The following is a 25,337-nucleotide window of genomic DNA, read 5'->3' as shown; positions in this document are numbered from 1 at the left end:
CAGAGAATCTTTTGAAGATCACAAGGGTGCAGCTCCTCAAAAAAATGTGACTCAGAGCTGTGGGGACTGTTGTAGGGAGGCTTAAGTCAGCCCCATGGATGTGCTTGATATTCTAAATATCTTAGCTGGGGGCTGGGACTGCGGCTTGCCTGATTCTGTGTCACTGGTCCATTGATGGAGAGATGGCTGTTCCTTTTCACATGAGGGATTGTGCCCAGTCTACTGCGAGACTAACAGGATGGGTTTTATACATAGCTGAGGCAGCCAGAGAATGAATAAAACTTATACTCGCAGAATGCGTAACCATTGCAGTAAAGGTGCTGGAGGAGGCTGATAATTTGAACAGAAAAAATTAGTTAACAACAATTAGGGAAATTTCGATGCTTCAGCATCCATCCATACACTCACACAGGCGTGTAGTTAAGCAAGGGGGGAAAAAAGTCTGAATTCTGAATAACAAGGAAATATTTCTCTTATGTTAGTTAAAAAATAAGATTGTCTTTTGAGGCCTAAATTAGTGACCTGGCAAACAAGTTGGAAGAAATTTCTTTAAGTGCATTTTAATAGTATAAAAAGAGGGAAAAACACAACAGCATGATACATTTAGATTAATTTTAAGGAAGAAAATAAACATAGAATATAAGCAATGAATAAGTAAGTTAAAATAGACCTGAGTATTCAGACTAAAACAGCTTACCAACATCCAGGGAGTTATCAGAGACTGGAAACGCAGCTGGTTCCAGGCAATTATTTGTATTTGTGTGTTGAAACATATGCCCTGATGCACTGGCATATGATTGTAAGAGCATGGGGGAATGTGAACGATTACACACCAGATTATGAACAGGTTATTAAATTACTAATATAGCAAGAATGGGGACAGATTATATGGGAGAAGGTGAGAGGGAGAGGCAAAAGAGACAGCCAGCCCAATAAGAGAAAAATGGGGCCTTCCCCAAATAATCATGATTAACATGCTTCGTAGATTGAAATTAGTGTTAGTCTTAATCATTTATCTCAATTGTCTTCAATTAACATTGGTTAATTTAGAAACAAGAATGCCTGTGGAATAATATTTTTGCAGAAGACATAAAAACAGTAATTAAAGGCTCAAGCTTTAGAACCAATCTGGCTATATTAAAATTTCAGGCCCAGCACTTCCTAAGGAATATAACTTAGAACAAATTACATAAACTCTCTGTTCTTTAGTTTCTTAATCTGTAAACTATGAAATAGGACTTAACTTCATAGGACTGTATTGAGAATCAAATGATTCACTACATGAAAAGATCATGGAATAATAGTGCGTGGTAAATAGTCGGGTTTTGATAGATGCGGGTTGCCATTACTATTGCTGCTGCTGTTTTTATGTATCCAGTGTCAGGACTCCTGTGCTACTCAAAGGAGAATGTTCCTAGTAATGACAGCATTTTTGTTTTGCTCTATTTCAGTTTGCTTCAAAATAGTGTCTTGGCTTTATTACACAGTGTTTAAATTTTGTTTTGGAGTTTATAATTTACTTTTATATTTTTGGAAAAACAAGAAAATGCTTTCTGTATCATGACAAAATGCTATCTAGCTTCCTTATTCTATTTATATATGAGATGAAAATTTTGGTTTTTTGAGCATGTTCTCAGATTCTACTGATAGAGGATTCTAATCTGAAGTCTTTTATTACAAGGACCAGTGCATCTCTCACACGATTACTCCTTCCCACCTTCCTCCCTCCCTCTCTCTTCCTCCCACCCACCCACCTTTCACTTTCTTTCCTCTTTTTTTTTTTTCATCTTGAGAGAAAAGTTCTTGAATTTCACTTACCTCTCATTTTTCATCATAATTTTTCTGAAATAGTGTCTTTTCATTTCAAGACTAATTTGAGGGAGGAATTTGGTTATTTCATGTCTGTAGGCTACATAATGGTTTCATTTTCAAACCAGTTTGGATGCTGGCCTGAATGTTGAATTTAGATTGAATATCATTTTTTTTTTCCTGAAAACTTTAAAATTATCACTTATTTCATAACATCAGGAGTCATCAGTGAGAAGTTCTGGGGAGGTTTGATTCTTTGTTTTTTTTTTTTTGTAGGTGGCCTGTTTTCAGAAATTTCCAAAGAATGATACTAGGTCTTTTTTTTTTTTTTTTTTCCCAAATGTCTCCTGCTTTACGCCTCATGAGCATTCTCTGTGTGATATCTTTGTAGCTCTAGATCCATTCCCGAGCTAGCGGACTTACTAGTAATTCTCCTCTTTTTGTTCTTTCACTTAATACTATTCATCACCTATAGGACTAGCACAACTAATCATTTTGTCCCATATTTTCTCACAAGTTGTCTCCTTTAATTTTTATTATAATTAAAAAAATGGAAATATAATACCCATCCCCCAGAATATAAGACGTAAGTGTACAGAGCAGTAATTATTACAAAATTAACAACATATCAGTATGACACAGGGAAAGAAATAGAACAAGTTCCCCTTATGTTTCTTCCCCAAAACTGCAGTCTCTACTTCCCATAGATAACTATTGCTATAACTTCATATTATATCAAATAATATCGTTTATCTGTTCCTGTGTTTGAAATACATGGAGGTTAAAATCAAGCAGTATGTATTCTGTGTCTAACTTCTTTTACTAAACATTATACTCATGATCACGTTACAGGTTGTTTTGTTTTTTTCACTCTTTGCATTGCATACGTATTTTTAGCAAAAACAAAAAAAGATTTTGCGCTTGGAGTTGCACTGAATCTACAGAATACATTGAGGAGAACTAGAAATTACAATACTGCATCTCACAATCCAAGCAGATGATAATCCCAACATTTACTTAGGCCCTTTGTACATTTTCACAATTATATTGTACAGTTTTTTACATAGAAATCTAGTACAATTTTTGATATATTTATTCCTAGGAGCTTTATTCCTAGATGTTTTGATTTTAGGTATAGTTTTTTTTTTTGAAATAAGTTTATGTTCTACTTAATTGTTATTAGTATAAGGAAATACATTAATTTTTAATTACAGATCCAGTTACTTTTCTTGACATAGAACATGTCAGTTTTTCTGTTTATACTTGTGTCTGCTTTAAGTTTTTTCTCATTTTCTAGAAACCTGTCCATTTAATCTAGGTTTTCTTTTTTCTGTTGTTGGCATAAAGTTTGTTTTGATTATGTGTGTTTGCATCTTATGACTTCTTAAAGTTGATAGAGTCCATAAATCCTCTTTTCTATTTGCAACATTTGTAAATACCTCTGTATCCTATGATTTAATACATTTTACTGGTCTTTAATTATAATAGTTATTAGTTAAGAACCTACTCACACTGTTGATCTCCATTGTACTGTAGTTTTCTATTTCATTGTTTTATGCTCTTTTAATTTTTAAAATTTACTTTCTTCTACTCTTTAGGATGTAATTTATTGCTCCTCAGAGTTCTTGAGGTGGATATTTAGATCTCTGATTTTCAGCCTTTTTTCTTGTTTAATCAAGACATTCAGATCTTTAAATTCCCTTTAAGTATGGTTTAGCTGTGTTGCACAAGTTTTGGTACATTGCATTTTCATTATAAATCAGCTCAGAATACTTTCTATTTTTAATTGTAATGTTTTCTTTGATCTGCTGGTTTTTAAAAAATATGTGGCTTAATTTCCAAACACATGGAGTTTCCTTATCTTTTTTCTTATTTTGTATTTACATCTGTATAACTTTAACCCTTTATCATTTTTGAGACTTACTTTATTCATGTCCCAGAGTAATCCTGAAGTTTAGTAAATATCCTCTGAATATTTGAAAAGAGTGTGCATTCTGTGGTTTTTCTGTTGAGATTGTCCACATATGCCAGTAAAGTCAGGGTTGTTTATTGTATTGGTCAATCTTCTAGTCCTTCTTTTTGTAAGCTTCTCCAGTCTGTTACTAAAAAAAATAAGTTAAAAAAATTCTCCTAAAAAGGTGATTTTTCTTAATTCTGCTTTTGTTGCAATTAATTTTTGCTTTATGTATTTTGATACTGTTAGGTGCGTATTATACCAGGTTGTTTAGAATGATATGTTCCCAGTAATTTTAGTAATTAATTAATCATACTTGAACATTATAGAGAATCCTTTTTTTTTGCCTTAGAATCTATTTTATATGTTACTAACAGTGCTAGCAGCTTTCTTTTGGAAAATTTTCTGTCATTTATTTTTCCATCCTTTTACTTTCAACCTTCCTTAATCCTTGTATTTGTAACATACATTCATTCAGCTTTTTTAGCCTGTGTGATAATTATCTTCTAAATTTAACATTAGCTCATTTCTATTGTGAGGTAATTAAATAATTATTTGGGTTTAAGTCTGTCATGTTGTTTGCATATTTTTTGTCCTACCATTCTGCTTTTCCCTATAATGCATCTTAGTTGGAAACATTGCAACATTTTCACTCATTTTCCGCTATTAACTAGCTTGATAAATACTCACTTTTTTTTTTACAATTCAGTTAGCAGTTATCCGGAATTTACAAATTTGTACTGGATCTGTTGGCCTTAGTGTAAATTAGTACCTTACCTTATACGAGAAAAAGCATGGACATTTAAAACAGTTTATTTCTCCTTAAAATTTATATTTTTCCTGTATGTTAATTGTATATATTTAAAACTACATAATACATTTAAATTATGTGATTATATAGTATATGTTTATTTATATTAATGCGTATATTTATCCTTTTCATTGTTCCTAACTTCAGCTTTTCAAACTGGACAATTACTTTTGGCTTGAAGAATAATCTTTGTGTGTCCTTTATTGTGGGTTTACTGGTGACATATTTTGCTTCATTTTTGTTGTCTGAAAATGATTGTATTTTACTTCCACTTTGGAAAGTTATTTTCTTTGGTTATTAAGTTCTATATTGGCAGCTTTTTTCTTTCAACATTTTGAGAGTATAATTCCATTGTCTTCTGCTCTTTTCAATTTTGTTAAGAATCAGCTCTCAGCCTTAGTATTGCTCCTTCGAAAATAATATGACTTTACTTTTCCTGCTGCTTTTATTATCTACTCTTTATTTTTATTTTCAGTAGTTTTCCTCTGATGTGCATAGGCTTAGTGTTTTTGTTTTTTTTTTTTCCTTTAAATTTTGGATTTAACTTGCTTGGAGTTTACTGTGCTGCTTTTGCCATTAAAAAAAAAAAAGACATAGCAAATATCACTTGACGTATGTTCATCAACTCTCTTTTCTTCCTGGGAGTCAAATTAATGCATTCATGATCTTATTTCCATATCTCTTATCTCTTTGTTCTTATGTTACATCTCTGTGATTTTTATTTTGGTTATTTTTTTTTCCATTTCTTCCAGTTCCTTACCCCTTCAGTTTATCAATATATAATCATCCATTAAACCCACTTATTTATTTAATTTTTTGTTTTTATGTTTAAAGTTCCATTTTGCTTTTGAAAAATAATTCCCATTTCTGTCAAAGTTATGAATGCAGTCTTTTGAATTATTGAAGAGTCTCTGTCTAATCAGTACCTTATATGGATCTTCTTTCCATTGTTTCTTTTCCTTTTCAGACATACCATTTTTTCACTTATTTTGTTTGGTTATTTTTGACTGAGTGCTGGGCACTCTACACAAAAGAAATGTAGATTTGAGGTCTAGAATGATGTTACTTTAACTCAGAGAGAATTCATATTTGCTCTGACAAGCAAATAAGGACACTAGGAATCCTGAATTACTGTAATCCAATTTCAAGATTAAGATGATCTGAAGTTGGCTTTTAGTCCCTGCAAGACTTGGTGTACTTTGCATCCACTTTTTATTATCAGGTGCTCCTGAAAGTCTTAATGCAAAGCATGGTATTTTAAACAGGGTTAGTTTGTTTGTTTGTTTTGAAAGGCTCTGAACATCATATACTAATTTCTAGAGCGCAGTGAGGGTCTCAGAAGCTTTAGCCTTTCTGCCTTCCAACTCTTCAGGAGTTGTTTTTCCTCTGTGGTAAAACTGACTCAAAGATATGGTTCCCATTTCTTGTTTTTTTTCCCCTGGATGTCATCCCCATAATTCTTCCCTGACATTTGAACTTCTTTTCATTTTTCGGTTGAATTTTCAATTGTTTTCTGTTTTGTGTAACTTTTTCTTGTTTTTTTGACTCTTTCTCTTTTTGTTCTTTGTGTTTCCTTCAATTACATCTTCTAGGCTGTCAATTGTCTTTTTAATATTTTTTTTTCCCTCAAATCATTTTTAGTAGGTAAGAGCACTCTTTAGTTTTGTGAGTTGTTTCCTTTTAATAGCACCCAATTACATTTTCATATAGATGTAAGAAACTTTTTAAATGCTCTGAGCATACTAATAGGAGTAATTTTTTTTAACATTTTTTTATTGATTTATAATCATTTTACAATGTTCTGTCAAATTCCAGTGTTCAGCACAATTTTTCAGTTATTCATGGACATATACACACTCATTGTCACATTTTTTTCTCTGTGAGTTATCATAACATTTTGTGTATATTTCCCTGTGCTATACAGTGTAGTCTGTTCTACAATTTTGAAATCCCAGGAGTAATTTTAAAATCCCCCTTCCACGGTGTTTTGGAAGGATGCATGTTCTGTTTTAATTTTGGTCTTTTTCTTTCTTCTTCCCTTCAGCAGAAATTAAGAGCTCCTGGCAACATTCCCACTTCTCATTCTCCACAACATTCACAGCTTGCCACCAATATCTGGCTTGGGACCATTAGGACCAGTTGCATGGTGGCTCTTATTTCTGTTTATCTGATGGCAGAAGCAGCTCAGAATTCCCTTATCATCTGTCATAGTCTGGTTCTGATCTACTTATAACCCTAGGGATGACTCTTGTGATGACTTATGTGATTCTCTCTCTAATCAATCTCCATTTCCTTAAAAACAAAAAATCCTTTTAGATTGACCTTAAGAACTCATTGTTTGTCATCAACAAATCTTTTATATCATCAGGCACTGTTAAAGAGCATGCCCTTTGTCTCTTGCTGAAACTGATACCTGAGTTTCCTTATGCCAGCCCTTCCTCTGCTGTCCTCTTGTGTGCGGACCACATGGTGGGTGGGCTCTCTTACCTCTTACTTCACTTCTAAACCACTTCCCCTTTCTTCCACAAAAACAACCAGCTTTGATTCTCATATAATAAGGCACTATCAGTCCATTCTTTTGCAGCTGGTTACTGAAACTCGGGAGCTTTATTACCTAGCTCATTGTCACTCTCTCCACCTTGAATCCTTTCATGAGTCCTGGCTATTTCAATATTTGAGTTACTAGAATCTAGTAGATTTATTAGCTTCTTGGCCTCCTCATCTTCATTTCTTGACTTCCATGCCATTTTTTTCCCATGATCATGTTGTAGATTTTCTCTTTACCAATAACTGCAATCCCTAAAGAAGCCTAGTTTCGAATATTCCACTCTCTAGTCCACCAGCTGTCATTTTTCCAGCTCTCTCCCTCTAGAAATCTAACTCCACCAATTTCTCCACCTCAGTGTAACCTACAAAATTTAGTTTCTTCCAATTCTCCAACGTATTTTATCTCATCAAGTTGTTATTTCCAATTTAATTTCATAGTCAGTCATTAGCATCATTTCCTCATAATTTTCATCAATGTCCCCCCTTCCATAATTTGTCTTACATGCTTGTCTAAATCATAACCTGATGAAAGTTCTTTTTATTTCTTTTCCTATTCTCTCCCAGTCCCTGCAGAGGTAAATATGGTGACTGAACACTATAGCCAGCTGATCATCTCAAGATTAGTATTTATCAACTTGAATGATGCCTACTGTGCATAAATTATACCAGTTTATTTAGTTATACTCCCAGGGAAATAGTCTTTCTACTCTCTTCAAATCTACAATATCTCCTACCTAATTCTTCCCCAGAGTTTATAACTTTACTTCATATTTTAAAAACAACTCAAAGTAATCTGTTAAGCTCTTCCAACCACATTATGCTGTCTGCGTGGCATTTGTGACCAGATATTCCTCTTTCTTCAGTTACCACAAAAGAAATATTTCTGTTCTTGACTTTGGTTAAATATCCACTTGTACGCTGGATGGCATATTCTTTTTTTTTAAATTTTGTATATACATATGTTTTTATTTCAGTATAGTCAGTTTACAATGTTGTCTCAATTTCTGGTGTACAGCATAATGCTCCAGTAATACATGAACATATACATATTCATTTTCATATTCTTTTTAACCATAAGTTACTACAAGATATTGAATATAGTTCCCTGTGCTATACAGTATAAAGTTGTTTATTTTATATATAGTAGTTGGTATCTGCAAATCTCAAATTCCCAGTTTATCCCTTCCCACCCCCTTCTCCCCTAGTAACCATAAGTTTGTTTTCTATGTCTGTGAGTCTGTTTTCTGTTTTGTAAATAAGTTTGTTTGTTTAGATTACACACATAAGTGTTGATATAAGTGATATCATACGGTATTTTTCTTTCTCATTCTGGCTTACTTCACTTAGCATGACTTTCTCCAGGTCCATCCATGTTGCTGCAAATGGCATTGTTTTATTCTTTCTAATGGCTGAGAATTCCATTGTATAAATATAGCACAACCTCTTTATCCAGTCATCTGTCAATGGCCACTTACGTTGTTTCCATGTCTTGGCTGTTGTATATGGTGCTGCTATGAACACTGGGTGCATGTGTCTTTTTGAGTTAGATTTTTCTCTGGATATATGCTCAGGAGTGGGATTACTGGATCGTATGGTAAGTCTGTTTTTAGTCTTTTGAGGGATCTCCATACTAGTTTCCATAATGGCTGAACCAAACTACTTTCCCACCAGCAGTGCAGAAGGGTTCCCTTTTCTCCCCACCCTCTCCAGCATTTATCATTTGTGGACTTCTGAATGATGGCCATTCTGACTGGTGTGAGGTGATACCTCATTGTAGTTTTGATTTGCATTTCTCTGATAATTAGTGATAATGAACATTTTTTCGTGTGCCTCTTGGCCATTTGTATGTCTTCACTGGAGAATTGCTTGTTTAGGTCTTCTGGGCATATTCTTATATAAAGATATTACTCAGGCAATTTTCCCTTTTTTCTTTTGCATCATCTAGTTTTCCTTTTCCACTTTACTATTTTTGCATGATCTTGCAAATATGCTGTTATTTTCCTTATTAAACAAAATGCAAAACAAAAGAAACACTTTTCTTGACCTCAGTTGTCTAGCTAGCTTTACATTTCCTTATCAACATAACTCTGTAAATGAGGAATCTTCATTTGCTAACTTCATTTTTTTTCCTTTTCTAATTCCAGTTCTTCTCTTAACATATCGGGGAAACTGATTCCTATCAAGCTTTTGCATAAATACTCCAATTGAACTGTTCTGGCCAAAGATTTCTCACATCTCAGGATACATCCCTGTGAAGTGTGACTCTAGTGTTCCCAGCACCAATTTTCCCCAATCCCTTGAATCTGGAGTGTTTCCATAACAAGGACCTATTATGGGCTTTGGGGCCATGCTGTGGGAGAAGTTCTGGAAAGACAATAAATAGACTGTTGGTAGAGATTGAAAGAACTGTGAATAAACATATGTACAAAATATAAACTACATATTCATGAATATATAAACTATTCGCTTTCAGTGATCTTTCTGCTTCTTGTAACTTGAGTTCATCCTCGTCTGTGACCCTCTAGAAACTGGATGCTAGCCATGTCTGTTCTAGTACTTTCTTGCAGTGCCTAGCTCCCTAGCATTCAGGATTTTGCTTCTGGGCAGCTCCTCATCTCTGGCCAGTTGGGCTTTCTTTTTAGATAAACTTGGTGGGATGATTCTGTCTACATTCATATCTATTACCTTCTCCAGAAGAGAAGTTGAGATTCAGAAAGCTACATACAACTCATCTTTGCTCAGCATTTTCTTTAGGAGATAGATGTAGTAGTATCGGGGTTTTATGATAAAAAGAGAAAAGGGGACTTGGGTGAGGGTATCAGTAATGGACTTGGGACAATTGAACCACTGGAGAAAGAATCAAAGAAAAGCCCACAAAGCTACCGAGTGATACCTGAGGTAACCATATCTCATCATAACTACCAGTATTTTACATCTTAAAATGACATGAAATTTTAGTATATTGAAGTCCTTAAAATCAGTGACTAACCCTGAAAGATGGCCAGAGATTTTTGAGTAGATACATAGAGGACAAGCAGAATCTTAGATATTTTTGATGGTGAGCTCCATGAGAACAGACACTGTTTTTTCTCTCTCTCCTTGTCTTCCTAACAATCAATTAAACTATTGATGTATAATAGTGACTAAATAAATATTTGTTGAATGTGGATGAATCCATGTTAAAGGTTGTCAGTTTTTCTGTAAAAATAGGCAGGGAAACAGAAATGTATATATGTTTGAGAAATAGTAATACAGGTTGGCTGGAGTCTAGGGTGGTGATAATGAAAATCAAGGGGCCAAGCTTGAAAGGGAGTGAGACTTGCTATCGTATTAATATTTTCCCATTGCATAATATAATCAGTAGAAGATAAGCATTACATAAGAGCCTTAAGGAGATGATAATTTTTTTCAAGAAATGAGAGTCTGCTTTGCCATAGATGGTGTGCATATTTAGGGAATAGATGGGCTTTTAAGCCTGTCTCAGATCACACCACTCCACATTAGGCAAGTTTGTTTTGAGACTATGAATAAGGTTATACTTTCCTTATATAATAATGTGAAGGTTATTTTATTTGAGGAAGAATTAAATTATTTTGTATTCTTAAAATTTCCATTTGCTTTCCATAACGTTTTTATTTTCTGGGATCCTTGCTAATCAGTATTCCAAACTATTTTGGGTATATCTGAAGAGGTGATTTGATTTAAATGACTTGTCTACTGACATGTAATGTAGTGTCTTATTCTGGTTAGGAACAAATTATTTAGTAAACTCGGATTTGCCTTCAGAAATAGTCACTGCCTACTGATCAAAAGAAAACTTCTGTTTTCATTGTGGGATGCCAGCACGCTGAGGAGGAAGGGAATTTTGGAACCACGTGGCGTAGCTGCACAGGCATGAACAGTAGCAGCAAGAGACTGGGTGGCAGGTGCAGCTGGCTAGAAATTGGGAAAGGCATGCTGTGCTATTTGCAGAAAAAGGTTCAGTCTGTACCCTTCTCCATTGTGGAGACAAACTATATTTCTTGCAAATTAATAGGCAAAGCCTAGAAATCTGGATGTAGTTCAGAAAAGGTTAAAGAAACAGTTCAAAAAAATCAAAGCAAGGAACAGGAAGTTATTAGAAAGCCAAGCTGAGTTTCTGTGGGCTTTGAGTGGAGAATTAGGTGTTTGTCTCTTGCTGTATAAAATCTCCTGGAAGAAAGTCTCAGCTGTTTACAAAGTATTAAATCGATATTATGAAAGATATGTTGCATTTCTTATGTATTAACATCTAGCTACAAACTTGGATTGAAGATACAGATAAAAAGAGGTATATTTAATCTCTGAAATATTTTGAATAGAATATTATAGCTCTTGGGAAAGAAAGAAAAAGAGAGAGGGAGAGAAAGAGGGAAGGAAGGAAGGAAGTAGGAGGGAGGGAGAAAAGAAAGAGAAGGAAAATGTTAATTTCTTTAGGATCTTAGGCCAGCATATGCTTCTCTACTGATGGCAAGTCATAATTACTGCTTTGACTCCTAAATTCCCCAGTTTTTATTCTCTTCAAGTACAGCAATTATTTTACATAAATATGTGTTTGTGTATGAGAGTGAAAGGGAAAATGACTACTATTTTTGAAGCAGCATCTGATGTTGAGAATAAAAAATGAGAACTGAAGGGAACTTTAATATTTTACTTAAGTATTTGAAATTAAGACTATTGTACAGGATTGAGTTACACATTTTTATCTTGAGATATTTCGTTGTTTTATTTGCATTGTAGTGACTAAAGGAATTAAAATTTATTAGAAACTCTCAGTTTATGCACTGGAATTGTTTAAGAAGCATATTGATTACCTGGCAGTTAAGTATCTATAAAAGATCTTGAGTATCGAATCATCTGAAATTACCACTTAATGGGTGTTACATGATTGTATAGCTTTTAATATGTTAAACGTATTTATGTGGAATGTTTATTGGTCTGTCTTTTTTTTCTATTAGTTACTGTCTCCCTGTCCCCATGCCTTCTTAGAGAATTTCATCACATAGCCTTTTCAGAACCCATGCTCTGTCGGTCAAGCCATATACCATGGAATAAGCACATTAGTTTCAATTACTTTGAGGACTATTTTGGAGGCGCATTAAACCAAGAGTGTATCAGTAAATGTTTAGAATCTATTTTTAAAGTAGTAGCTTTAAGGGAAACCCGAGTCACTGGATTTATATCCCTTTAAAAGAGATATTTAAAATGTCTTCATGTGGCTAGATTGTCTTTACAGCGATGACCCTTGTTCTCTTGGGCCTTGGGAAGTTTCACTGGGTTGAGTGTGGATGTGAATGTACCTGTACATGTGTATGAGTTGTGTTTAAGCAGGAAGCCGTCTCCATTACACTCACCCACCACTCAGCTTCCAAAACCCTCCTGTGCTTGGCGATTTCTCATAGGTCCAACCCAGGCCATGAGGATGCTGTCAGGATGTGACAGGTGACAAAGACCAAGTGAGGCTAGCATACTTTGAGGCTGGGGCACACAGGTGTATCTGCACAGGGTCACAGTCAATAGCCGTGAATTCAGATTCATTCTCTGCAGCTAAGTGGCTGTCATGAACAAAGCTCTTAACCCTTTTGAGCCTCCTAAGCAGAATTCTACCCTCAGATTGTTGTTAAGCTAAAACAAGACAGCATGAAGATGTTCTGTGCAATTCCTGGTACAAAAGTTCATGCTTAATAAGTATTAGTGGAAACAAAAAAAAAGTCTTGTGAAAACAGTGTCAATTCTGTGGCCTTATCATGTAAAGATGGGAATGACTAGTGAAAGCTATTGTTTATTTTCTGTGGTTTTTTTGGTTGTTGATTGGTTGCTATTTTAACATTCATTTTTTTTAAGCTGCTTTAACTCATTTTTTAACATTTTATTCATTTATTATTAATTTTTTTTTAATTTTGGGGGGAGGTAATTAGGTTTATTTATTTCTAGAGGAAGTACTGGGGATTGGACGCAGGGCCTGGTGCATGCTAAGCATGCACTCTACCGCTTGAGCTGTACCCTCCACCTTTAACATCCATTTTTAATCATAGTGCAGTTGTTTCCTCTTGGATAGCTTTCTTTAGTAGGGAAGGCCTAAGTTTAACTTCTGAGCTACAGAAAAAAATGGAGAGAAGACCCACATTATTCCTTTAAATGCGGAGCTTTATTTCTTCACCCAAAAGCACTTTGTTAGAGGGAGCACTTGAGAACTATGTCTCCAAAGCCTTGATGCCCCAACCTGGATTGCATCTGATGGGCATCCAGAGGGAGACAAGGCAGCAGCTTGGTGGAATGAACTCAGGGCCTGTTCTGCTGGCAGCATTCCCATCTCTGCCTCTAGGAGACTTGTCTTTCTCGCCCCTCTGCCATCTCTGTGAAGGTACCCAAGGAACTGGAGCATTTTCTTCCAGCAAAATGAGGAGGATTGCTCCAGGTAACTAGACTTGAAGGATGCTCAAGGATTTCTTAAAGCACGGCTTCCCGCAGTGCTGCCTGGCTGCTGATTACTGGGAAATTGTAAGGAGGAAACCAGATGTGCAGCAGACACATTGAGTACAAGTTTAGACTTCAGGCAAGGAATTCTAGTTAACTTTTAATTTTGTTTCATTCAGAGCTGTTTAAATTTATTTAGGCTCATATCTGCTATCCTCCTCTGTCACTACCACATGATTTAAACTGTCTTTTACACAGTGAACACTGCAGAACATTTTGTTTGAAATGAGCGTGTTGAGTAAATTTCCCAGGGAATGTATCTGTGGTGATAATGATTGCTTAAAATTAGTCCTTTCTACCTCCCATCACCTGAGAATAATAGAGTACCAACAATAACCTTAATCTTTTGGAAATTTGTCACCCGGCTTTGTCAAAGCAAACAACATTGACAGAATGCTTTTTGCTTATTGTAATCACTGTTTACCTTAAACTGTCAAACAAGATTAGCTCCATTTCAACATCACTTTCTAGTATATTATATTGTTTAGTGTTCACATTTCAATACTTGATTTACTTTCTATACCAATCTCTCAGCTCTCCACTTTGAGTCCTAAAATTAGAAGCTTGAGTTCATCTCTGATTCTTCCTCCATCCTCAGTTCACAATCACTGTTCTTAAATTTGTCCCACTGGAGACAGTTCTAGAATAAATTCTCATCAAGTCTAAGTTGCATTTATGCCCCAGTCTTCTAATTCCTTTTTTTTTTGTGCTTTTAGTTGTATATTCCTCAAATCATGCTCTCATACCTACACTAGAGCAGTGGATTAAAAAAATAATAAAAGTGCCATTTATTTAGTTATTTTGTAACTAATGACATAATTATTGACCTTTTATTTTGTCATTTAGGGAAATATAATTCATTTATCAGGCGGAGGGGGAGGTTGGTAATTCAACAAACCAGATTCAATTAAGGCTACTTACAATATAATACTCTATTGCTTTGAATTCATTCATCTGTTTCTCCTTTTGATTTCAACTTTGGAATCTCTCCAACTCTTTTCACCACCACTGATTGTAACACACGTGTAACTACCACCCCACAGCAGAAAACGCATGCACCAGCAGTGCTGACCTGCTTATTTCTCTGAGCACGTCTTGTTCTTTGTGTCTACCATTCTGTTCTCGCTGTTCCCTCAGCCTGCAGTTCTTTCACTATCCTCCCTTGCTTGATAGACCCTTCTTGACCTTTAAGATTCAGATCTTCTCTATTCCAGAGAGCTTTTCTTAACCATTTGAAAGCATTTATCATTAAGAATAAGATTAAAAATAGTGGGGAGGGTATAGCTCAAGTGGTAGAGTGCATGCTTAACATGCATGAAGTCCTGGGTTCAATCCCCAGTACCTCCACTAAAAATAAATAAATAAGCCTAATCCCACCCCCTCCATAAAAAAATTGAAAAAAAAAACCCCACAAATTAAGAATGAGATTAAAAATAGAAAACTTTTCTGTGTTCAAATAATCATTAGGGCAATCTCTATCACTGCATTTGCCATAAGGTAGGATCATTACCATCCTCATGTCTGATTTGCTCCCTCTGCAGGCTTTTTGAAGATAAAGACCATTATTATTCACCTTGTTTATTTCTGACACTAGCACTGTGTTTGGCACATGGGAAGGATTGAATAAATTTCTTCATTTTATATATATGGAGAGAGAAAAACTTTGACAAAGCATATTCCTGCATTTTGAAGGTTACTTTGATGAATTTGGGGATAATGTTACCTGGTAAAAGAATAAGGCCACGTAATTTGCCTCATATGTGAGAGTGAGTGTGCGTGTCTGTGTGCATATATATATATTACATACAGAATGCGAGTGTGTGTGTATATATATATAATATATGATAACATGTTATGATCATGTATATGATAGACATAATGAACCAGAATGTATTAATTTCTGCAACATTATTGTAATCCTAACACTTGGTAATGGAAAGTTACTTCATAGATTTTGAAGGCAATTGGTGACAAATATATTTCCTTTTCAAAAATATTGATTAATTACTGTTTGTTAAACTGTTAAAATACAACGTAGGACATTTTAAAGGGGTAGGGAAGAGGAGGATGGTTTCTCGAATAAACTCATCTTGCAGTTGGAATTCTTTTAGTCTTGAGTGGGTCCCACCTGTCATACCCCGTATCACTAATAGCTCAGCTGCCTGCTTTCTGCTCTGACTTTCACCTCCATCTACCCCTGCTTACACTTTTTGTTTGCTCACAGCAATTAATGTGTCTTGCAGCTCATCGTAGAGTTCCACTCTTAAGAAATTGTTTGGGTTTTTTTTTGCATCGACCACTCTTTATATTTCTATAGATAATCATAATTTTTATATTATCTTGACTTTTTTCTTGGTGTTCCTGAAAGTGAGGCTCATCTAAATCCTCTCACATCCTAACAATGTCAAATTCAAGCTCATTTGCACTTATGGATGTGATCAGTGTTTGTTTTTAAGTTCTGCCATGTTAGTTTGTATTTTATTTCTGATTTGTGTTGTCCCTTTAAAGCTGTCACCATTTTGTTAAACCTTTAGTTTACTTTGAAAAATTAGATTATTACACATTCTCCTGTTTTGTTGCTACATTTTAATGGGGTATTCTCATTTTCTCTTAAACATTATTTCATCACTTTTTATCTCATAATTGGTGTAAGCTTAAACAAAACCCTCTTCGTTTCCCATGTTTAAATGAGGTACATACCTCCAGGCTGTTAGGAGGAGCAGGTCATAATACCCTCACCTTTGTGCTCCAAGGGGTCCCTCCTTTTTTTTTTTTTGGTTTTCCTAGGTATACAGTGTAATGATTCCATACTTGTATAAATTGCAAAATGATCACAGTAAGTTTAACTAATATGTCACCACACATTGTTACACATTTTTTCTTATAATGAGCACGTTGAAGATCCACTCTCCTAGCTACTTTCAAATATGCAATACAGTATTATTCACTGTAATCACCATGCTACACATTACATTGCCATGATCTGTTCATTTTGTAACTGGAAGTGTGTACCTTTTGACAGCCTTCAGCCATTCTTCCCCACTCCTGCCAGGCAACCACCAATCTGTTCTCTGTATTCATGAGCTCGGGTCTTTGTTTATTACATTTCACATATAAGTGAAATCATGTGGTATTTACCTTCCTCTTCTGTTGTAAATGTACGAAGTGTGTCCTTGGTGTGGAGCCACTTTCTTCTCCGACTCAGGAGAAATCTCTGCTCCCGCCCTACACTCTGCTGTTATGGCTCCACAGGATTTGCCTTTCAGAGTGGCACGCTCAGTGTCACATACATTTGCTGGTAAAATCCTTTCTGAAGTCATTTTCCTATGGGCACTACTCCTGTCCATATCAGAATCTTTTTATTTTTCTGATTCCCAGTGTTCCTGCCTTGTTTATCTTATTTTTCTATTTATGTGACTTTCCTTCAGAGTTAGGCAAGGATGTATATGTTTTGTACTTCTGAAGTTCTCAGAAGCTTAGATTGTCAAAATTATGCTTTATTTTCCCACAAAACATGCTTTTTTTTTTTTTTTTTTCCTGTTTAGACATTTCTTGAAGCTTGTCAGGACTCTATAGGGTCTCTGCTCAGAATTTGCTTTTGTGTGTGTGTGTTTTGTTTTGTTCTGTTTTGATTTTGGTTCCCCATACTCTACATCAGTGATTTCCATTTACTCCTGGTATTGGATTGGTTAAGAATGTACATTTTATAATGCCAAGGTGTTATGCTTACCAACGTGTGTGCATCAAAGGAACCCAGGGATGTTATATCTGATTAGAACTACAAACTTAATTTTATACCTTTATCATTGCAACAAAGGTAGCAAAACAACCTGGCCTTGAAACCAGGACAAGGTTAATATGCATTTGATAAATCTGCTTGTTCCTTAAGTGAAAAGTGATGCTATACAAACACCACTAATATCATCAGTAGGTACAGACTATGGGTCCTACCTGTGGTAAACAAACAGAAAAAACTGCCTTGTATTTGTTAGAATTTGTGAGTTTCAAAGATGTAAGTACTGCTGCGTTTTATTAAGGTGAATTGTTATTTTTTACAACATGTGTTCTGTGAAATACCAGTTCAGTGGATACCAGTAAAAATGTAAAGTATCCCCTCAAATTCAGACACTAGACAAGGTGTCGTTTATCACTAATTATGTTCAGGGTCGCATAACTGGAAGTGCAAACCAGTGCTATAAGGAGAGTTCAGAACAATAAAGAATGGAAAGAGAGAACATTGTTATTTTTCAGAGGACATGAATACATATACAGAAAATTCAAGAAAATCTAGAGACTGTGAACTAACAAATGACTTTAGCAAGTTTTTTGGACTTAAAACCAATATACATATATTGATAGTTTTCCTGTATTTTCTTTGTAAAAACTAGACATGTGGTAATAGTAAAATGAGTATTCCATTTTTAAGAGTAATGAAAATCTCTTATGTACCTAAGAATGTATTTAAGGTATGGTAGTGGACCATAGGGAAATCCATTACTTTTCCTGAAGGAAAAAAAAACCTAAGTATGTGAAGGTATATACCATATATAAGGAGAGGAAAATGGCATGAAAATGCCATTTCTTTTTATGTTAGTCTATAAAAATAATACAATTCCAGTTTTACAAAAATGAATGTTTATATTGATTGTTGTTATTCTTGAATTGGCAAAAGAATCAATAATACCTAGGAAAATTTAAAAAACAAATTAAGAAAGATTAACCTACCCTGCCAGATATGACTGGTAATCCTGGGCAGCAGTCATGGTAAAGAAATCCCTCTACCATTTTGTGTTCCAGGAGATGGCTTAGCAAAAGGAGACAAGCCTCCCCACGTGACTTAGATCAGACTCACGAATACCCCCCTTGTTTACCCATGACTGGCCAAACGCAGAACCTCCAAATTTCTGTTCTTGGCCATATAAATGATAGCTGAACGGTTTTGCCCCCGCTAATCAGGTGGAACAAAATATTTGATAACCAGACTTTGGATTAGGTTGCTCTGCTTCTGCCAGGTTCCTGAACTTTGATCCACCCTCAGCCTGAGCCAGTAGATAACCTCTCATTAACAGCCCCTTCTGCGAATAGGCTGAGGGTAAAAAACTTCTCTGATCCACTAATTACATCACTTTCATTCATCCTCTGGTTCTAGTCTGACTCACTTCTCTCTGTAAAAGAAAAATCCTCTTCTGCCTTGTCTTTGAGATGCTTGCAGATCTCACACCTGGAGTGTTCTCTCTATTACAGTAGTCCTCTCTCTGTTGTAATCGTTTTGTCCCTCCTTTTGCAATAATCCTTTCAAATAAAATCTCTCCCTACCTAGCTCTGGAACTGTTAATTATTTCACACTGACCAGTGCAACACAATGGCCAACCCATAGACAGACCTATGAATTTATGGATGTTTTTATCATAAGGAGGAAGGAATTACAAGTCAATGGAGAAAATATTAACTTGTTAATAAATTATGATGGGAAAACTGACTAGCATCATGGAAGAGGGAAAATAGAAGCCTAGCTCATTACATATACAAATACATTTCAGATGTGTTAAAAAGTCTAACATGAAATGGAAAATTGTTATGTCCTAAGAAGAAAATACTGGATATATTTAGTTATGACCGCAACTAAAGAAAAAATTCTTCAGACAAGTTCCCAAAAATGCAACTCATATGAGTAAAGGTGTACATTTGACTTCATTAGAATGTATATTTTCTGGGATGAAAAAAGTTATTAAATTAAAAAATAAGGATCAGTCTAGAATGAAACATCTGCAGTGAACAGAGTAAGAAGAGATTGCATGCTTGGAATTTATTTTTAAAGAAATCCTACCTTTTCTATTCTTCTCTTCTCCCAAATTTTCTTAACAGTTTGGCCCAATAGACAGTCGGTGCCTAACCAGGGAGGACAGGACCCCTGGCCACACCAGAGATTGTTGGAGCCTGAGCAGTAGGTAGAATGGGGTGTCCATGCAGTGGATGGGGAAGAGGGTATGGTAGAGGGGAAGAGCTGACCTAAAGTGGGAAGGGTCTAAAAGAAGATAATTTTGGCAAGTTGAAGTAAGACTCCTAGGGAGGTAAAATCCAGAATATAGTGAGGATAACCCTTAGAGGTGTCTCTGAAACTCAGGTCTGGCTGCTTGTTGCTCAAAAGCCAATACGCAAGAGGCCAGTGTTGGTAGAAATGAAGGTTTGCTTTATTCTGGAGCCTGACAACCAGGGGAGAGGGCAAACTCCTGTCCAGAGGCCAACCCCTCCCACTGACAGTCAGTAGGGAAGAGCTTTTAAAGAGGAGTTTCAGTGGCGTACAGGTGGAGGGAGGGAGCAACGTGCAGAACAGCACAGTTAGCTCTGATAGTCGTCTTGAAATCAGTCATGCAGTGGTCTGATCAGCATCATCCTGGTTGTTTTAAGTATAGTTAATCTTCAGTTCCAGGGTTAATTTGTTCCCATTTCTCAGAGGCCTGTTCTTGGAATTGTGGCAGCTATGCCATGGCTACAGCCTGGTCATTGTGTAGTTAACTTCTTCCACCTGGTGGGAGTTTTAGTATCTACAAATCAGCTGAAAGGATATGGCTCAGAGTATTATCTATAGCTCTTGAGGAGGAACTAAATGTTCTTGACTTGGTTTAATGACTAAACTGTTATTTTGTTTTGCTTGACTTTATTTCCCTTTGTTTCTGTATTTTCTTATTTCTCTGATTAAACTTATTCTTTGACTAAATTTTTTCTACAGACAAGAGGCAGGTGGGTCTGTCCTGGGAAGGCCCCATAGGGTCCTGCTCTGTTTCAGAGAGAATAGACAGCAATTTCCATTGGGGTTGGAGGAAAGATATCTGATGTGATGTAACAGTTGAATAATTGTGTGTAAGAAACAACTTCATAGCAGGTTACAGTGGTATCCATTTTTTGCTCACTCTCAGGTCTGTGGGGAGGTTGTATCCAGGCTGGGCTCTTCTGGGATTGGCTGGGCTGTACTCTAGGCTGTTAGTTGGGTGGAGGTCTGTTCCTGTTGTCTCGTACTGGCTGTTTAGGGCAAGTTGTGTCAATCTGGATGGAATGGCTGAAGTGCAAGAGGCAAAGCAAAACAGTGTAAAATATGTAAAACCTCTGCTTACACAGATTCTCTGCACATTGCCAAAAGCGGGTCACACACCTGAGCCCAAAGTAATAATGCCTTAGGGAATGTTACTCTTTATAGTCTACAAGGAGGCACTGCAGAGCCATACATACATCAAAAGGTGGGGATTTATTCTACTGCAACAGGGTCACAGGAAAGAGTAGGATCAATAATTAGTTTACCAGAATTAGGTACGTACTATTTTGACTCCTTAGGTAAGGGACAGGAGATTGAGAGGGTATGTCCCCTTCATTATATGTGCAAGGTAGGATATAAGATTATCTGTATTCAGTAGAAGTAGTGAGTGGTGGTGCAAATTATTTGAGGAAAATGGTGAAGGTTTTAAATATATGGTAAAAGGAATGAAGATGTGGGCACAAAAAATGTTTCCCAAGCAATTTTGAGGACGTAGCAGAGGTTGAACACCATGCATTTGGTAGTGCCAGTAAATCAGCAAAGTTTAGGACATGGATAAAGTGGTTGCTAAAGGACGGTAGAGGTTTTGACGACTAAATTTGAGAACAAAAACTGAAATTGTGGTGATAGCAATGTCTACATAGCAAGATTGTCATTGTTTGATGATAATATTTTAATAGGTAAATAGGTTATGAGCCAAGTGTCAACATTGGTAATACTGTAAGATGATATGAGTGGATAAAAAAAGTTCTGAGAGCTTCAAAATAATGAGTGATTCTTATGAATTTGCCTTTTGTGTAGAAAGAGAATGATTGAATATTTTCTGTTTTATATGATTTAATCTACTAGTTGGTTTTTACCAGACAGTAGAAAATGAAGGCTTGGGGCCAGGAGAAAGCATTACACCTCCACCTCTATCTTCCATTTCTGATTATGTGAAGTTTGTGGGGACTGGGAGTGAGTGAAACTAAAGATGACGTGTAAGAATAACAGACCTCAGATAAGGAAGCTGGAAGATTCATCCTTTGGCAGAATCCATTCCATAAGTGGTTTGCAATTTCCCATCTAATAAAATCTAAGGTTCTTGGTCTGAGATGTGACTATGTTCAAAAGGTGATATATCCCTATTTTCCATGTCAAATCTCATAGTATTGCTTTAGGTGATAGATAAATAGGTAAAATTGTACTGTAGGGCCTTGGGTGTGGGAATTTTGCATTGGTTATCTCTGTGCCTATTCCAGGATTCACCACATTATGCATTTGTTACATGTTTATTGAAATTAGTCGATTAATGCATTAATATTTAATAACGTAAATCAGTGAGCATGTCCTTGAGGAAATTATTCTAGAAAAGATACTTTCTACTGAACCTCTTTTAAGAGAGAGGCTTGAAAATTGTCTGAAACAGACACACTGAAGTGGGAGAATAGGCCTTGGGAAGAAACTCTTGGTTTCTGTTGTATTTTTACTTGAAATGGTATAAGATACAGGTTCTAGCTGGTGCAGCTCTGACAGTTATATCTCAAACTAATTACTATTTAGATTGCACATTCTTAATATTTCTTTACTAAATATTTCTAGAGGAAGAAATATAATTTTTTTTTTACCCTTCTAAGTTCTCTTTGGGCCCTTATGACAAAAGGTAGATTAATGAGAGAAACACACACACAAGTTCATTAACATGTGTACTTCATGTATAAATGGGAGACACCCAGGGACAAAGGAGTAACTCAGAGTGATGGCGTAGAACTCTGGTTTATATAACATCTTCAGTAAACAAAAATACATCTGTGCTAAATGACATAACAAAGGAAAGCACGTTTAGATTTCTAAGGGCAGCAAACTGTGGGAAGGTAAATATTGGGTGGGCCAGGGGGACTAATGATAGATATAAACTAGTTAGTAAAGTTTGTTATGCAGATTCCTCTGATAACCTTCTTCAGACTGATAGGGTCCAAAGCTGTCTCCAGTAACTAACTTTTTTTTTTGTATTTTTAAAATTAAAGTATAGTCAGTTTACAATGTTGTGTCAATTTCTGGTGTACAGCACAATGCTTCAGTCATACATGAATATATATACATTCGTTTTCATATTCTTTTTCACCATAAGCTACTACAAGATATCGAATATAGTTCCCTGTGCTATACACTATAAACTTGTTTACATTTCATATATACCAGTTGGTATCTGCAAATCTCGAACTCCCAGTTTGTCCCTTCCCACCCTACCCCCGACCCCCGGTAACCGTAAGTGTGTTCTATGTCTGTGAGTCTGTTTCTGTTTTGTAAATAAGTTTGTTTGTCTCTTTTTTTTTTTTAGATTCCACATATGAGTGATATGGTATTTCTCTTTCTCTTTCTTGCTTACTTCACTTACAATGACATTCTTCAGGTCCATCCACGTTGCTGCAAATGGCATTTTATTTTTTTATGGCTGAGTAGTATTCCATTGTATAAATATGCCACAACTTCTTATCCAGTCATCTGTCATTGGACCTTTTGGTTGCTTCCATGTCTTGGCTATTGTAAATAGTGCTGCTGTGAACATTGGGATGCAAGTATCTTTTTGAATTAAGGTTCCCTCTGGATATATGCTCAGGAGTGGGATTGCTCATCATATAGTAAGTCTATTTTTAGTCTTTTGAGGAATCTCCATTCTGTTTTTCACAATGGCTGCACCAAACTACATTCCCACAAACAGTGTAGGAAGATTCCCTTTTCTTCTCAGCCTGTCCTGGCATTTATCATTTATGGATATTTGAATGATGACCATTCTGACTGGTGTGAGGTGATACATCATTGTAGTTTTGATTTGCGTTTCTCTGGTAAGTATTGATAATGAGCATTCTTTCATGTGCCTGTTGGCCATTTGTATGTGTTCACTGGAGAATTGCTTGTTTAGTTCTGCCCATTTTGGGATTGGGTTGTTTGTTTTTGTCTTATTAAGTTGTATGAGCTGTTTATATATTCTGGAAATTAAGCTCTTGCCAGTCTCATCTTTTGCAAATATTTTCTCCCGTTCCTTAGGTTGTCATTTTGTTTTACTTATGGTTTCCTTTGCTGTGCAGAAGCTTGTAAGTTTAATTAGGTCCCGTTTGTTTATTTTTGCTTTTATTTCTATTGCTTGGGTAGACTGTCCTAGGAGAACATTGCTAAGATTTATGTCAGAGAATGTTTTGCCTAATGTTTTCTTCTAAGAGATTTATTGTGTCTTGTCTTATGTTTAAGTCTTCAAGCCATTTTGAGTTATTTTTGTGTACGATGTTAGGGAGTGTTCTAACTTCATTGATTTACATGCAGCTGTCTAGTTTTCCCAAAACCATTTGCTGAAGAGGCTGTCTTTATTCCATTGTATCTTCTTGCCTCCTTTGTCAAAGATTGACCAAAAGTTTGTGGGTTCACTTCTGGGCTCTCTAGTCTGTTCCCTTGATCTATATGTCTGTTTTTGTACCAATACCATGATCACAAAAGACCCAAAATTGCCAAAGCATTACTGAAGAAAAAGAATGAAGCTGGAGGAACTTTTGTTTTTACTGGTAGAGAGGGGAGGAGGGACACCTTTGTAATTTTATGTCCTGCTTTTTGGCAAATACAGGAGGGCAAAAAGCTTTTTTTTTTTTTTTTGTATCTGCATCTTCTCAATTACCTTCATCTCAAAATAATACTTACACAAGAGTGGCATATTTTGGGGTGGCATATTCTACCTTTCATGATGAAACATATTTCAAGGAAAATGTAGAAAATAAAACACTTAAAGTATGATGTTGTTTTAAACACCCCAGAGTACCTTACCTCCTGAGATTTAAAAGCACTCCATTGTGATGTATTATTTTTTCTATTTAAAAACTATTTATAATTTTAGTATACTCATTAGAAAAATGTTACTAAAATGTATACATCATTCTGAGTTAATGTAAAATGAAAAAATTAATGAGTTCAAACCAGATTATGAACTAAAAGCAATTTCTAATTAAAAATTTTTAAGATTTTTAAATTTTCAGTCATACCAATTCATTCAAATTATATATATACATTTATAAAGCACTTTAATAAATCAAAAGCTATTTGAGTTTTTCAATTGAATATTTGTAAAGTAGAATTTGATGCTTCTTGTGATATAATCCCATATACAAAGCAGTTGCATGGCTTATACGTATGAATGCTAATTTCTTATTTCTGACATCTTTAGCTGGTTTAAAGTTTTGCAGTCTTTTCTTTTGTTAATATTTTTGTTATCTTTAAAGCTTCAAAGATGATATTTTGTCGATATTTGTAGAGCATCTCAAATTAAAGTGTGATATTTAATGACGGATTTAGACTGATTCTTGACATATTTATAACTCCAATCAGCTTAAATTTTATCTGCTTTTTTGGAATAAAGCCATTTAGCTACAAAAGATTCAAGCAGCTTGAAGATTATTAAAACAGTATGTGTTCTTTTAATAATATAGCTTAAAGTGTTCCCATTTGGGGGGGGAAATCCTTGAGGTTCAACAAGCCATCAAACAAAATACACAAAGTGCCACAAAAGACCTTATGATTAATTTATTTCATTTGTATTCTTCTTCATATTTTATTATACTCTTTAGCTTATTAAGGTTAATTTTTGGAGAGAAAAGATTAAAAATTGTTTCAAATCATGAACTTACTAGTTTCATGATTTCTGAACATCATTTAAAATTGATCTGCTG

General features: G+C 35.4%; 1 long non-coding RNA gene and 1 other non-coding gene across 3 annotated transcripts in view; both read left to right on the top strand.

The window, feature by feature from the left end:
• The window catches only part of LOC116658538, a 160,113-nt gene that overhangs the window by 34,824 nt on the left and 99,952 nt on the right, over positions 1–25,337 (top strand). The window lies entirely within an intron of this gene.
• TRNAV-AAC lies at positions 14,891–14,963 on the top strand. The gene has a single exon. It is a non-coding gene; the product is annotated as a tRNA-Val (tRNA).

The sequence above is a fragment of the Camelus ferus genome, chromosome 2 (genome assembly GCF_009834535.1).
Source record: "Camelus ferus isolate YT-003-E chromosome 2, BCGSAC_Cfer_1.0, whole genome shotgun sequence".
In the NCBI taxonomy this organism is placed as follows: Eukaryota; Metazoa; Chordata; class Mammalia; order Artiodactyla; family Camelidae; genus Camelus; species Camelus ferus.
Note: the sequence above shows the minus strand (reverse complement) of the source record. Positions and strands in the feature narration are given on the sequence as shown.